The sequence below is a fragment of the Sturnus vulgaris genome, chromosome 11 (assembly GCF_052056855.1).
Source record: "Sturnus vulgaris isolate bStuVul1 chromosome 11, bStuVul1.hap1, whole genome shotgun sequence".
Lineage (NCBI taxonomy): Eukaryota > Metazoa > Chordata > Aves > Passeriformes > Sturnidae > Sturnus > Sturnus vulgaris.
This window is the reverse complement of record NC_142253.1, coordinates 19,830,551-19,846,540: the sequence shown is the minus strand read 5'-3', so window position 1 is coordinate 19,846,540 and position 15,990 is coordinate 19,830,551. Positions and strand designations below refer to the sequence as shown.

Here is a 15,990-nt window from a genome sequence, read left to right as displayed (position 1 = left end):
TGCTGGGCCAGCTCCCCCAGCCCAAGGGAATAGACTCAGGCCCTGTCAGGACACATTGGAGCCCTGCCCTCCCCCTCTGTCCTTTCCCCACCATGGTCCCCGCTTGTAGCCCCTCCCAGGTTTCGGTCAGTGTCTCCCAGGGAGGGACCCCAGCAGGAGTGCTCAGTACCCTGACGCAGTACTGAAGGTGGAGAAAGGGATACAGCTAACTAATAGGGAAGCATGTGGGTGTCAACTGGGGTACAACAACCAATCGTCTAACAAAGTAGGGAGAACTTTCTAGAACCTGGGGCAGGGTCTGCGGAGGATTGACAGAGCTAGGGGCAGGGATTAGTGTGAGGGAAAGGGAAGGATCTGGAAGCTGGGAGTGGTTTAGGGTTGAAGGACAAGGGGATAGGCGGGTAAGGGCTAAACCATTTTATACAAAACTTATGGGGACGAACATGGGACAAACCATTAACATATGAAAAAGATTAACATTAAACAACACAACACAACATCTCCCCCTTTCTTTCTAAACAGAGGTGACATTCTCAGAGTCCTCGCCAGAGGTTGGCCTGTCCTCTTCCTCTTCCACTGCTTCTGTCTCTTCACCAGTCGGGGGATCTTCAAGATTCCACTCCGGGACGGGCCCCACCTCTGCGCAGCTTACTTGGGGTGTTGGGGAGATGCTGCGAATAACCAATGTCTTGATAATGGGGATCGCAATACAAACAAGAAGAACAACAAGGACAACTGAAATAATGGTTTTGACAATGGAAGCCAGCCAACCCAAAAGTCCCCAGCTCTTAAAGATGTTTTTCAGCCAGTTTTTGGATTCCTCTTTGATGTTAGTGACGAGGCCTTATATCTGTTGGATCTTGGAGTGGACACTGCTGCTCCGGGATGACAAGTTGAGGCAGCAGAGGCCCTCAAAGTCCTTGCAGCCGTGGCCATGAGCAAGCAACAGGAAATCTATTGCTGCCCGATTTTGTAGGGTCGCCTGCCTGGTGATTTCCTCGTCTGCTAGGAGGTTGCTTAGGGCTGCTGACGTAAGATTTGCCTGCTTCGCCACCCAGCACTCTAGGTGGCCCAATTCACCTAGGGCTTCAGCTGCTGCCACCCCTGGCAAAAAGATGGACACAGCAACTCTTTTTGATTTCGACCAGTGAAAAACATCCGCGTTGTAATTTTCATCCAAATTATGTGCTTCTCTCTTTTGGATAGCCGATTTTGTGGTTTTAGATTTCCAATTCGAAGTTTGGGTTCGGTTAGGTGAAAACAGGGTGAGTCGCCCAAGAGTGCACGGCCCTCCTATCAGGTGAGAGGGGATGCCTGCCCACGCCCGGTCGCCACAGATCAAGAAGACCCCCTTACCGAGCTGACGCGGTTGGTCCACAGGGGTCCCCTCAATCTGGGCGGTGGTGTTGCACCACGTGGCAGCTCTGTACTCAAGGTTAGGTTGGATGACGTTTAGGTAAGATTCGGGGTTGGACCATCTATAGTGATTTTGAATACAAAAAGGGGATGGGGCTGAACCAAGTAACTCCAATTCTTGAGGCTACTTGGGTGCTTTGGGAAGGTCTCTCGACCACTCCCACCACACACAGAGGGGGTTGATCATAGGGTAGGAGGCATAGGGGGGTGCCACCACCGGGCATTGAAATCATCTCTCATATTAGTGATGGTTTTGGGATATTCGTTGGGCTGAAATGGGATCCCCCACCAGGGAGGTTGAAAGTGGATTCCCTGTTGCCACAGTTGACAGGCAGAGATGGTCCTGTTGCATAGCCTGGGCCAAGGTGACCCACACGTTCTTCCTCGGCTGGGGGACTATCCACTCCATCGAAGACTGGCAGAGGCATGCCCAGATGACAAGGGCGTACCACATCCTGGGGCTCTGGGCGGCTGACTAAAACAAAACAAGAAAAGGGAACGGGTCACTCAAATAATTAATGAATTTCACGGGGAGGAAACAGATTGGAAGAGGGGCTGTCCTGCCCGCTGGGGGGACCCTTGGTGTTCTAGGGAGGGGCGCCGGTGAAGACGAAGCGCTGCATATTTTACATCTCCCGAGGTTGGCCCTGACAGATGTCCCTGACTGGCAGTATAGGGCCGGACCCACCTTTGAGGGACCCACCTCAAACCGAAAGGCGTTGATACGCAAGCATACCCACGACCCCAGGTGACTAACTCATGTGGGCCCTCCGTTTTTCCGGTCTCTGGGTTCTTCACCATTACGGGAGGGTGTTTTCTCAACCGTAATGGTGAAGAGTTCGTGAAGTGCCTCACAATGGGAGGACTCAACACTTCGAAGGAGCAGTTAAGAAAGTTGATTGTAAAAAGGGCTCTATGCAATTTAGTATGGGGTGAGTCGAACTGGGTATTGCCCTGTTGCTGCTCCAGGACCCATTTGAGCATTTGATGGGCACGCTCAACCATGCCCTGACCTGCAGGGGAATACAGAATGCCAGTCTTATGCTTAATTCCCCACCTCTGCAGGAACTCCCGGAAGGCCGTGGAAGCATATGCCAGGCCATTGTCCGATTTGAGTTCCTTGGGGATCCCCAACACCGAGAAGGCTTGTACAAGGTGTTTCTGTACATCCTTGGCCTTCTCCCCTGTGTGGGCAGAAGCGAAGACTGCCCCGGAAAAGGTGTCCACACTCACGTGTACATACTTTAACCTGCTGAACTGCGGAACATGGGTGACATCAATCTGCCATAACTCGCAGCTCTCCAGGCCTCTAGGATTGACGCCAGAGCTCAGGGTTGGCACCTCAAGCTTCTGGCATTGGGGACATGTGGCCACAATGTCCCTTGCCTGGTCATGGCTTAGTTGGAATTGCCGTACCAAGCCAGGTGCATTCTGATGGAATTTCTGATGGCTCAGCTTTGCTTGTTGGTAAATATCAGGGAGCCTAGCCATATCAGCTGGCACAGCCAGGTTGTCCGCTCTCTGATTACCCTCAGCGATAAAGCCTGGCAGGTCTGTGTGCGATCTTACGTGCATCACAAAGTACGGATGCTCTCGGTGGGAGACAGCATATATCAGCTTCGAGAGCAGACTGTGGAGGTTTGGATTGGAGACTTCTTTCAAAACAGTGTTCTCTGCTCTTGACACCACACCCGCCACGTAGGCCGAATCTGTGACCAAATTGAGTGGCTCTGAGAACCTGTCAAAAGCTCTAATGACTGCATCTAACTCGGCAATCTGAGGGGAACCCTCAACAACCTTAACATCTACCTCCCACCGCTGAGTCTGGGGGTTCTTCCAAGTCATGACTGACTTGTGCGAAGCCCCGGATGCATCCGTAAAAACGGTTAGAGCTTTGAGTGGCACCCAGCTCAATTTCTCTTTAGGGACCAGATTAAAATTTGAATAATTTGTGACTTTGGTGGTGGACAGATGTTTGTCCTTTGTAGCTGTCAAGGGCAAAGAGAAGAGTCTCATTCTCCCGGAGCAAATGCTCCAAAACCTCCTTAGTCAGCTTGCCTGATGACAAGGCAAGTGGTACTCGAATGAACGCAAAATCACAACCTGCCACCTCTAGCAAATGGGCCCTGGCCTTCCTGACCAGCTGCACCATCAGCTCTTGTGGCTTGGTGATACTTTTGGACCTCTGATGACTGAGGAACACCCACTCTATGATCAAGACGGGGTCCCTCTGGTCCTGGTTCCATTGGTAAATAAGGCCGTGGAGGTGCGGCAGCCGTCCCAAGATAATAAACTCAAATTGCAGGTTTGGCAGGTAGCGATGGGCCTGTCTTGTTCCCATTGCCTTCTCTACCTTTTCCAGAGCTGTCTTCGCCTCTGGGGACAGCACCCTAGGAGAAAGTAACTCATCTCCCCCTTTCAATAAATTGAAAAGAGGGGCTAGGTCCTCGGTGGTCAATCCTAGCCAGGGTCTGACCCGATTCAATGACCCACACAGCTGGTGGAAATCTGCAAGGGTTTTTGGCTTGGTGTTAATTGCCAATTTCTGTGGGACAATAGTCCTGTTGGTAATTTGGAGCCCGAGATACTTCCACGGGGGCATCCTTTGAACTTTCTCCTTCTGGAGCTCAAACCCTGCAGAGATCAAAACCTCGATGACAAGGTCAAGGACATGCTGCAGCATGTCGTCCATGGGGGCACAAATCAGCACGTCATCCATATAGTGCAGGATGACGGCCTCCCGTGCCTTGGCGCGGACAGGAGACAGCAATGAGGCCACGTACCATTGACAGATACTGGGGCTGTTCTTCATGCCCTGAGGCAGTACCCGCCAATGGAAGTGCCTCATTGGGGTTTCCCAGTTGATGGAGGGAACCGAGAAGGCAAACCGTGGCACGTCTTCGGGGTTGAGGGGAATTTGAAAGAAACAATCCTTTATATCCAAAACTGCCAGATTCCAATTTTGCGGCAGCATTGAGGGTGAGGGCATGCCTGGTTGCAGAGACTCCATGTCTTCTGTCTTTTTGTTAATTTCACGAAGGTCGTGAAGGAGCCGCCACTTGTCCTTCCCCGACTTTTTGATGACAAAGACCGGAGAATTCCAGGGGCTCCAGGTTGGCTCGATGTTACCTTTGGCCAACTGCTCCTCCACGAGTTTGTTGAGCACCTGCAATTTCTGTTTGTTAAGCGGCCACTGATCTATCCATACTGGTTCATCAGATAGCCAGTTCAGTTTCTGGACAGGGCACTCCACAGTGGCTGCTAGGAAAAATCCCGCAGGGTTTTTGGGATTTCAATACGAACACCCCATTGCAACATGGCATCTCTGCCCCACAGGGGAGCTTTATACTCCATAACAAAGGGGCAGACATTAGCCACCTGCCCTTCAGGTCCCTCAATTTTAATTACACTTTTTGACTGCTGAGCCAGTTGGGCCCCCCCAACTCCTTGTATTCTGCCAGCCACAGGTTGCAATTCCCAATGTGATGGCCAGATGTTTTCTGGAATAATGGTCACATCCGCTCCTGTGTCAAAGAGTCTGCTGAGGTGAATGTAGTCTTCACCCCGACAGAGTCCACATCCAATTATAGGTTTATTCTCGCCAATGACTTCTGCCCAATAGACGCAGGGATCAGCTGGCTTCGCCATGATGATATTGGGCACCGAGATCACCTGCGCTATTGGCTCTTCTTTTGGCAGGAAGTATGGTGGTTGGATGCACCGCGCCAGGAGAAAGAAACCGTCCAGACACAAAAGTTGCATCTGCGGCATGATCTCAATCTCCGGAGGGGTACACTTTGTATCCCCAAGCACGACATACGTACAGTCGAGTCCGGCGAACAAACCCAGTGATGTGGGTTTCACCGACACCGACTGCCAGTCCTGTGTCTCGAAATAAGTGTTATCTGTCAAGGCCAAGCCCAGGGGAGGACGAGGAGTCCACCCTGGCGCTTTTCGTCACATCTGAAAAATGTCATGTCCGGTAGAGGTGTCACATCCAGTGTTAGTTTTGCCCCCCACCAAGGTCCCCCTCGCGGCCCACCTCATTTTTATTTTCACGCGAGGCGGGCTTGCGCTCCCCAGTTAGTTTTTTTTTGTTTGTGTGTTTCCTCCCACCTCCCCCTGCCCCTGCCCATTATTGATTTTATTTTTAAGAGGGCACACACGCACAGTATGACCAGGTTGGTTACAGAGGAAGCAGTGCACAGGGAAGGTTTTTGCAGCTGCTGTCATTGCTGCTATCTTCGCTCCTCCTCTAGTTGGAATCGGTGGTGCTGGCACAACCGCGCGCTTCACACAGGCCTCCACTATAAGTTGGAGAGACGGCTCGGGATAAAGAGGTAGAGATGTTATGACTTGTTTACACACATCATTGGCATTTAACTTTATCATTTCGATTATCAGTTCTTCTAAGGTGTCTTGACTCTTTACTTGTTTTTCAAGTTCTATCTTTAGCCTTTCTACAAACTCAATAATAGGTTCTGCCGGCCCCTGTCTAATGGTGGCATAATGGACACGGGGCTCGGTGGTCGGCATCATGATGAATGCCTTCTCAGCAGCAGCTTGAATTTTCAAAATCACAGGCTTTGGTATTTTTTCTGCCTGTGCTTCCGCCTGTGACCACTCCCCCTTGCTGCACAAATGATCCAATAACAAAAATGATTGTTATTGGCTTTTGATCTGCGTCAACGGCGCACTCGGGGATTTGTCAGAGTTCAGGCAGGAGTTCCCCTAGCATCCTTTTCCATGTGTCCTCCCACAGCCTGTATTCAATTGATAGGAGGAGACATCTGAACAATCCTTTCAGGTCGCTAGGGACCAAAATATTGGAGGAGAAAGTTGTTTCCAATAGGCCTTTAAAATATTCACTCTTTCTCCCAAACTCCTTCTGTGCCTTACAGATCTCCTTTTTATGGGAGTATTCAAATGGCCGCCAATTAGGAATATCCCTTTGACGAGAATAAAAAACCGGTGCGGCAATGAGTGTGGTCTCCGCTTCCGGGTTCCGATCCCCTGGCCTGTCACTTCTGGTTTCCAGAGCGTGGGAACCGGAAGGAGGTGCATGGGAATCGGAAGTTGGAAGACGAGGGGCGGGACTGCTTGCCAAGGAGGAGCCAGAACACTGGCAACATTCATGATGATGGGCGGAACCCACTGAGCTTGGGGGCCGCCTCTCTGGGGTGGAGTAGGAGGAGGAGTCTTAGTCGGAGGAAGAGGAGCAGGTGCCTGGGGAGGAGGAACGTCCTTCCAGTGGGAGGAGATAGGGGCAGGACTTGGGGAAGGAGGTGGGAACAGAAAGGGGTTGGGACACGGGGTAGGGGGCGAAGCCACAGGCGGAGGAGGAGGGTAAGGATCAGTAAGGAAGGGATTCTGGGAAAAAGAAGGAGCCGGAGCACAAGGGGCCGGCCATGCCACGTGGCCGGCGCCATCTTGTGCGCGGAGTCCGGGAGGCCATTTTGTGACTCCGGGGGGAACGACTGGAACTGTACTGACTTTGGGGTTTTTGGGGTAGAGCTTGGGGTAGGAGCGGGAGAGGGTTTTGGGGTACATTTACAAACTTTGCAACTTTTCAAAGCAGGTTTCAGGGTAGAACTTGGGGTACAACTGGGAGAGAAGGAACTGTGGAAAGAGGGATTAGGGGAAGGCTCCCTGACAGCTGGCGCCTTGCTGTCTGGACCGAGAGGGGCCAGGTGAGCAGCAGCTGGTCTCCCTGGCTGGGCTCGCCTGCGATCGTTGTCAAACTGCCCGTCTTGGGTCCACCGATGCAGGGGAAGAGGGATGGGAATGAGGGTTAGGAGAGGGGAAACAACTGGAGGAACCCAGCATGGCTTGCTTCCCTTCCCTGCCTTTTCTTTTACAACAGTACGAATTTGGACATACAAACTGAAAAACCGATCTACAGAGGTGTCGCCCTGATTACTCAACGTCATGAGCCTCTGTCCCACGCTCTCCCAAAATTGAATTGTCTCCATCTGCTGGGGCGACACCCCGGGGAATTGGGAAGCAAGCCATTTCACAAACTTTTTTAACGAACCCCTTGAAAACTTTCTTTTCCCTCCCTTCAGGGTACCCACAACTTGGAGAAACATCTCCTGCTGCTGTGTTGACAGCCTTGCGCCCATTGTGGTGTGCCTAACGCCCACACAGCAAACTCACTCTCCCGCTGCCGCACAGGAGAACTCAAAAAACTAAGAATAAGGGTCCCAGGGCCAGTGAGTCCCCAGCCTCAGTGACTAAAGGCAAGGGTGCTTTCCCGCAGCTGACAAGCGGCCTTTTGGCTTAAGGGCCCCCACACCTAGGGCAGTGTACCGCGCCCTGCCTTTTGGTAAGCCCCCCTCACCCCTTTGGGGGATACTTGCCGGCTCCGTCGGCTTCTGGGACAGGAGCTGCAACGGAAGGCCTCTCCCTTGAAAGCGGACCTCCAGGCGCAGAGGATTGCCGCCTTCTCCCCGGGAGCACTGCTGACCTGGTCTGCTCCGACCGGGGTAGTCGATGCCCAACACCTCTGATCCTCAGATCCTAGAGGCTCTTCGTGGGGTCACTGGAGAAGTGGCCCCACGTTGGGCGCCAATCTGACGTGTCTTCCCCAAAACGCCCACTCCACCTGGGCTACTGGCTGGCTCCAAGAAGCCCGCGTCAAGCAGTGGCCTCTCCCCGGCACCGCTCTGGGAGCCGCAGAAGAGGTATAGCATCTGCTATAACTGGGCAATCAGTCTGGGAGAGATAAAGAGGAGCGGAAGAGACCTTTCACGGTTCCAAGGAGAGGAGTTTATTGGAGGGACAAAATGAAGGTCTGAGGTCTGGGAGAGGGAACCGCAAAAGGCGGTTTGACAGGGTCTGCACAAACTTAAATACGGGGGAGGCGCAAGCGGAGGGTACATAACTTTGACCAATTGTGGCAAACAAGGGGAGGTACCGAAGGCGGAGAAAGGGATACATCTAACCAATAGGGAAGCATGTGGGTGTCAACTGGGGTACAACAACCAATCGTCTAACAAAGTAGGGAGAACTTTATAGAACCTGGGGCAGGGTCCGCGGAGGATTGACAGAGCTAGGGGCAGGGATTAGTGTGAGGGAAAGGGAAGGATCTGGAAGCTGGGAGTGGTTTAGGGTTGAAGGACAGGGGGATAGGCGGGTAAGGGCTAAACCATTATATACATAACTTAGGGGGACGAACATGGGACAAACCATTAACATATGAAAAAGATTAACATTAAACAACACAACACAACAGTACCTGAGTGCCCTGAGCCTGCTCAGGATAATTCCTCTGGGCTGTGCTCGTCTTGTCCGGGCTGTGCCCGCACTGCCAAGCAGCGGAGATGGCAGCTCAAGGCTCAGCAGGGCTCAGGCCCAGAGGCACAGCAATTACCTCCTGTGATTGTGCCTGGCATCGCCTCCCTTCCTGCAGCAGAGGCTGCCAATGAGCCACTGCTTCCTCCAAAAAATGCTGCCAGCTGATGCCAAAGGCTTTCCTGCAGAGGCTGGGGAGAAGCTGCAGCCAGGCCAGGCTGGGAAACAGCCCTGTGACAGCAGCAGTGGGGCAGCGAGGCTGCCATGGATCCCTTCCTGCTGTGTCGGACACTGCGTGTCCAGATGTGCAGAGAAAGCCTCTGGTTGCTGAGTCTCAGGACAAGGCTGAGGGAAATGCACCCACCACGGCGTCTCTCCAGTTCACTCAGCATCTGGTCCCAATATTTGGCTTTCTTCAGCCATTTCTTGTCTCCTCTTCCTTGAGCCGTGCCTGTTGGAGGACCGTAGAGCAAAGCAGTTCCACTTCATCTGGGTGGATCCCACAAAAGCAGTGCTCAGCTGTGGGGTCAGCAGGGACACACTACTCACCTCTGCCATGGGAACTGGGTTTGTACACAGCATCCAGCCCTGCAGCTGGCAAAGGGCTCCTTGCAGACACACCTGTAACTCAACAGCCACAGAAGCTTCTGTCACCTGCTTCCTGCCAGATTGTCAATGATTATGCTGTGAGGGGAACTTGAGAACTTTCCTGCAGAAGCTCCCAAGAGTTCCAAACCATGTTCCACCCAACCTCCTCGAGAAGCCTTCCCAGGGAGCTCACCTAGAAGGGAGCACAGATCAGAACCATTTCCATGGTGTGCTGGGATCCCCTTCTGCAAACAAAACATGTTTCCAGACTACCAGTTGTGGTTGAAATTAGGATAAAGCCAAAGTTAGATATCCTTCTTTCCCTCAGTGGATATTCTGATCTGAGTCCAAGCTTTGTGATTCAAGTGCACTTTCAGTGGAGGCATGAATCAAATTACTGAGCAGGAACTTCACTGCTTTGAGTTGCCAGGATTGGATCAGACTCCTCTGAGCGATGGTCTCTTCTGCAGGGTTTAATGAGAGAGAAACAATCTGATATATCCTGGGGTTTACCATCAGACAGGGTGCAGCTCTTTAAGCACAAATTAATCTTCTAAAATATAAAATCTAGAATGCATTTGCAATGCACTTCAACCACTAAGTACCTTACTAATGTGTGCAGATGAATTTGTTTAATCAAGGAAGGAGGGGAAGCCCTTTACATTTAAGGATACACAATCTAAGCCACATAAGCTTTTTTGCACGTTTTATAGCACTCACCTCTGTCCTGGCACTTTATGTATTATATTCTGGACCAGATCACGGGTTTATGGTTTCACTTATAACGTAATGGAAAGACTGAAGCATTTTTTGTAAAGCTTGGCATGGCAGCATATGTTCCCAGAGTCCTGGGAGGACTTTTGTCACTGAAAAGTTGCTTCATTCTAAGCTTGGTTAAAATGCAAAAAAAAAAAAATCCTAGACCATTAGTTTGCTTAACTTCACCAAAAGTAATAAACCCCTGAAAGCAAACTCGGGTCTCTGCACGTTGAGCTGATGGATGGCTCATAAACGTTCCTTTAAAAACAATGCAGTGCCTGCTTTTCTTTATGTGCTTCAGCAGCTCTCCCAGCTGACATTCATCTTGCCCATTGTGAGCAGTTACAACACAGAAATCAATTAAAGTTGGCAATTGAAATTTCATGTAGAGCCTGTCTGCAGGCTGCCCGAGGAGATTTAGGTGCCCATGGCAAGGACACCCCTGGAGCACAGGTGACATCCACACCTGGCTGCTGCTGTTCTCCAGGCAGGAGCCTCCCCGGCAGGATTAGGGCTGGAGAAGGGAGGGTTTTCTCTGCCCACCGTGGCCGGGCAGGCAGCAGCCTCTGCCCCATGAGCTGGGGGAAGCCAGAGCTGAGCTGTGCCTGCCTGGCCCCGTCCATCCCCACTGCCCACGAGTGTTCCCTGCAGCTCCATCCCTGCCCAGCAGGCTTTGATTGGGGCTCCCCGGGTCAGAAAAAGGCTGGTGAGGGAGGAAGGAAGGATGAAAGAAGGTGATGCTTTGACAGCTCCTTTCTCATGGTAAGGAGCAGAGCTGTTCCTTCTCCCCCCTCTGCCCTTTCTTTCTTTAGAGAAGGGAAGAATTCAGCTCTGCCTCCCAGGCACTGACCAGACAGACTGGAGGCCTCAGGCTGTTTGGTGGGCTCTGCCCGTGGAGTCATTGCTCTGTTTAGGGGTTATTTGCTGTTTCTTCCCTGGATATAATGACAGGTAAATGTGGAGTAATAGAATTAAAGCTTTGGCTTGAGGACATGAGGTAGCAAAGCAGCCATTACTTCCTGGTGATTTCTGCTCTGGGAGTCATGTTCCCTCAGGAAACAGAGATCCATTAATTTAGCTGGTCCATGGGAACCTGCCACAGGAAAGCTGCCTCTGCTTGGAAGGAGAAGGAATAAATGCTGCCTTTCAGCATTAATAATTTTCTGTTCTGAAAACAACATCATTTGATACAGAGGTCATTTGGATTATAAGCCAGGTGCACCCTAACTAGGAGAAAATACTTGTTTGATGCAAGATATTGCTGCTTGCAGAAGCAGGGCCCTAAGTGGTAAGGCTGGAGTACTGCAATTGAAGCATAAATGACTTTTAATACTTCAAAACAAGTGCCAAGCCTTAGAGATTGACAGTTCCTCAATTTTGTAAACAGTACAGGTCTAAATTCTAAGGATCTTAGATCCTTAGTGATGGGGTTTTGATGTGAAATCAAAGCTTAGATCATTCATATCCCACATAGTATTTACCTCAAAAGCGTCTTTAATTTTCAAGCTTCCTATTTTTAAATGCATTTCAAGCATCCTTTGGAAACTGTAAGCCATGATGAACAAGAACCCCCAAACCAAAGAGAGCAAAGCAGGCAGGGAACAAGGGCAGGGGGAGTCAAGCAGCAAAGTCTAACATTGACAGCACAGGAATAAACCTGGTGCAGAATTCTGCTGTAGAGAAATTAATCCCATCTTTTCTGAGGGATCTCAACCCCTGGCTACACTGAAAGGTCTTTTGTTCAAAGTCAGTGCATTTACCCAGGAATATCCTGCCAGTGCTGGGAATATTTCACAGCTGGAAGACTTCTGAAAAGCCTGTCACATCCCAGCCAGCCAGGGCTCCAGCAGCACAGACACAATTTTACTGACAGAATAAATTGAGAACATCCTTATTCTTGGTTTTCTTATTATTTTTTCCCTGCTGAAGGAATTGTCCCCGGGGAATGTGGACAGCATTGGAAATTAAGCAGAGCCATGTACATTTGTGAATGGAAACACAGACCTTTCAGACTAAGGACCAGCTTCTCTCCCAAATTTTGCTTAGAACAGTTTCAATAATTTCTTTTTTATTTTTTTGTTTGGTTGAATTAGAAATCTGAGGAAAAAATATTTTGCAACTAAGGAAATTGCCTCTTCAACATGAATCCAAAGTGAAGTATTTAATTTTATTTCTTCTTTGTATGCTAAAGTGGTACTTAGAAATTTGATTTATTACTGTCATTCAGATAGTGATGGGGGGCTCATGGGTGACAACAGAGTGATGCCCCACAAAACACAGGTGTGCCCTTGCTGGAAATGCCACCCTTGCCTGTTTGTTGGCACAGAAATGGGAAGCAAAACCTCCTCTTTGCAATTTTCACAAGCTATGGCTTTGCTCTGGTTGCTCCTAGCTCTGCCTCGTGCCATTTTGTGCCAAGCAGTGCCCCTAAGACCCACCAGCTCCAGGAGAGTGCAAATGCTGTACTCAGAGCTTGGCTTAAACCTGCCAAAGCTGTGCTTTAAACTTGGCTGACCTCCCCCTGTGCAGCCCCAGATACTTTGATGCTGTGTGAGCTCACGCCAAGGACGTGTGCTGGGGTCAAGTACAGAGAGTCAAAGCAGGGCAGATGTGCAGGGAGTACCAGATTGTTCAGTGTTATGATCCATGGCACACCATGAACCCTCCCTGAAACATCCTGCTCTGAGCAGAGGCTCTGCACAAAACAAAGCACAGGGCCTGATTTTGATTCTGGAGATTTGTTGAAAGCTTTGGGGTCTTTCCACTGAAATCTGACTCCCAGCACCTCTGTTCCTGAAAGGGAGGATGGGTGCTGTGATGGCAATTAGCACTCCAAGCTCAGGCAGCCTTCAGGGAATACTTTTCTCCTCAAACAAGGAGAGACTGCAACCCACAGTCAGTCACAGCCTCTAGACCTTGTTTTCCAAGTGGTTTAGGTACGATTCTGTAAAGGCTGAAGTTGTTTGCTCCACAGGAGTAACTTCCTCATGATGCCTTGTGCTCAAAGCTTACATTTGGCATTTATTGGCCCACCATTTCTTTTTTTATAAAGTACATTCCTCTGTGGAATGGTTCACAGAACACAGGCAGATCCTGGGATACAGATACCTGCAATCATGGTCAAGCTTCAGTCCTTGCTTTATGTTTTCAGTCTCTGAAGTTGAGCATTAACTTTGTGATGCTTTAAGGCCACACACACCAATTCACTTTTATTAGAATTTGCCACATTTTCAGATTATGAAAAGCTATAAAAATGATAAAAACTCTTTTTTCAGAGACCAGGTCTCTGAGCTAAAGCCAGTCTCTTGATGCATTTTACAACTCCCAGCTCGCTTGACTTGAGTGCACAGATTAGGTTTCACATCTGGAATTGTGAAAATATCATAGAATTTGAGAGTGGTTTGGGTTGGAAGGCACCTTAAAGTTGATCTTTAGGTGGTCTTAAAGTTCCCCTGCCATAGGGGAGGTGGAACTTGGTATACCTGGATATCTCTTTTCTGTAATAAAGGACTGAAGCAGATACATTGACCAGCTCTCCTCCTGCCCTCCTTCTCCCCCCACACAGTCTCAATCAGTCTTTGAATTTCCAGTCTGGGATTATCTCAGGACACGAATCTGTAAGACCAGATCCACTTAATCCAAGTTTGGTTATAGTGCAGGAGATAATTTTCTAGAGTTTTTTTCTGGTTTTTTTCCACTTTCCTTTGGTTGTGACTGCAGTTTTCCTTAGGTTTTTTCAGGGGCTGCAGTTCTGAATTGCTGAGGATCAGAGTCCCAGGCAAATCCAGGGAAACGTGTTGAATACCACAAAGAAGATACCCCCAGGCAGGCATGAGAGAGGCAAATATCAGTCTGGATTTTAATCATGCTGCTAAGCAGGCAGCTGAGACACTGACAAAGTTGAAAGGATAGCCAGGAGAAAGAAGGGAAGAGCACAGCAAACATGGGCAGCGATTCAGCAGGAGTCCCAAACAGAACAAATATTTGCAGGGCTGCTGAGTACCTGCCTGTGTCCCTGGAAGTGCAGGAGTTGCCTGTACTCTATTTCCTCCCATTAGTGACATTGATCAGCTCAGCTCAGCCTCCTCAGAGTCCAAGCAGGTTTCAATGCTGCCTGACAGGCTCCCCCTGGGTGCCTCTGCTCCTGGCAGAGTCCTGAGGAACACGAGGGCATTTACAGTGTGGCTGAGGGCTGGTTATGATCCAGGACCATGTCTGCTGCTGGTTCTTGCTGTAAACCCAAATCAGTGGCTCTGGACTGGGAGCTCTGCTTTCTGAGGGTCACAGCCTCTCCTGTGTTTGAGTTTGAAAGGGGTAAGGGAGGAAGTTTTTTCTTTAAAGTGATGTTTGTGTGTGAAATCCATCCTTTTTGGGATGGACTTAAGACAAGATAGGGAATCTGCTGAGCACCTAGGAAGCACCTGTAAGAGAGTCTGGTACCGGGAGCACTGTCCAAAGGCAGGGCAGGCAGATGAAGGAGGGGCATGCACAGCTGTCACCAAGCTGCTGCCTGAATTTGCAGGCACTAATTCAGGGAAGAAGAGCTGCAGAAACACTGACTGCACCTCCCCTTGGCAAACACGAATCCCTCTGGTGTAGGAGGGCTTAGCATGATCCAAATCATGCACACAAGGGCGGAGGAGGCAGCTGTGAGAGGCAGGGCTCGCTGGGTAGGGGTGACAGCACCAGCTGTGCCTTGGGCTGGGGGTTTGTCACTGTGCTGCAGCAGGGCTGGCAGGGCACTGCCACCCCTCCATGCCCAGGAAGGGATGAGCTGGGGGACAGCTCCAGCAGGGCCAGCAAACGGAGCAAGGAGGGACAGACACATGGGTGTCCCTGGGTGTGCCACTGCCACCGATTCACTCCCACACAGCAAACACGGCCAGGCACATAAAGGAGGAGTTAGCGAGAAGCCAGGGAAAGCCTGCCAGGAATAAACACTGTCCATAAGAGCCCAGCATGGGAAAAGGCAGGGAAATGGCTACACTTCCAGTGTCACAGCACACCGGGGATAAATGTTGCAGCTCCTTGGGGATAAATGAATTATGTGCAATTATGTGACTGGATTTGAAGTCAAGCCTTTGCTATTCTTATTCTGGGAAGCTTTGAAAGACTCTTGCATTTGAAATAGAATTAGCCCTTCCACTTTAAATTAGCATGCAACTTTAAAAGAAGTATTCCAAATGAAGATTATCTTACAAGGAACATATAATTTACATTTCAAACCTCACACTCTTTGTTTTGATGTAACCCATAAAATTCCTGCTCTGCAAGGCCAGTGGACATTGCTTATTGCCTTTAACCTGTTTCAAGGTGATCTTTTTATCCTTCACTTTAATTTGGAAAAGCCATTCCATGGGACAAGAACTCATCTTCAATCTTTGGTGCTCATGCCGAGGAGAACGGGACAGACCTGACAAGTTTTGTGGTCCCTTTTAGCACCAGGAGTTGTATCATTCATCCAGAGACCCTGACAGTCATCTTGAATATGCTGGGCCCTCACAGTGTTTTTTAAATGCTATAGATGTTTAAAGAAATGCTTTTATTTTCTTTGATCTTCTGCAAGCATGCAAGGATTAACATACACAATGCTCACAGAAAGACACTGGATCAAATGGTTATTTTTGGAATTTCCTCACTTCACCAAACAGTACAGTAGCTATGATGCCACAAAACTCACTATGAATTCTTCTTAGAAGCAAAGAGAGGAAGTGTGAGTTTAGGAAGAGGCAAGGTCTTCAGAAGATGCAATTTATTAAAATACTACATTTAGTAGGATAAGTAAAAAATATATAAAAATACTGGTTTTGCTTTGGGTCAGTGAAAATATAAACTAGATTTTATTCCACAGGTCAATCTGAATCTTGGGCAGAAATGCCCAACACTTAATAACCATCAGTGAGTCCGAGTTTTGTCTGAGACAAAAAGCAACAA

General features: G+C 49.5%; 1 pseudogene; it reads right to left on the bottom strand.

Moving 5' to 3' along the window:
- Positions 1–514: 514 nt before the first annotated feature.
- LOC148222528 (uncharacterized) lies at positions 515–1,870 on the bottom strand (annotated as a pseudogene).
- Positions 1,871–15,990: the final 14,120 nt, after the last annotated feature.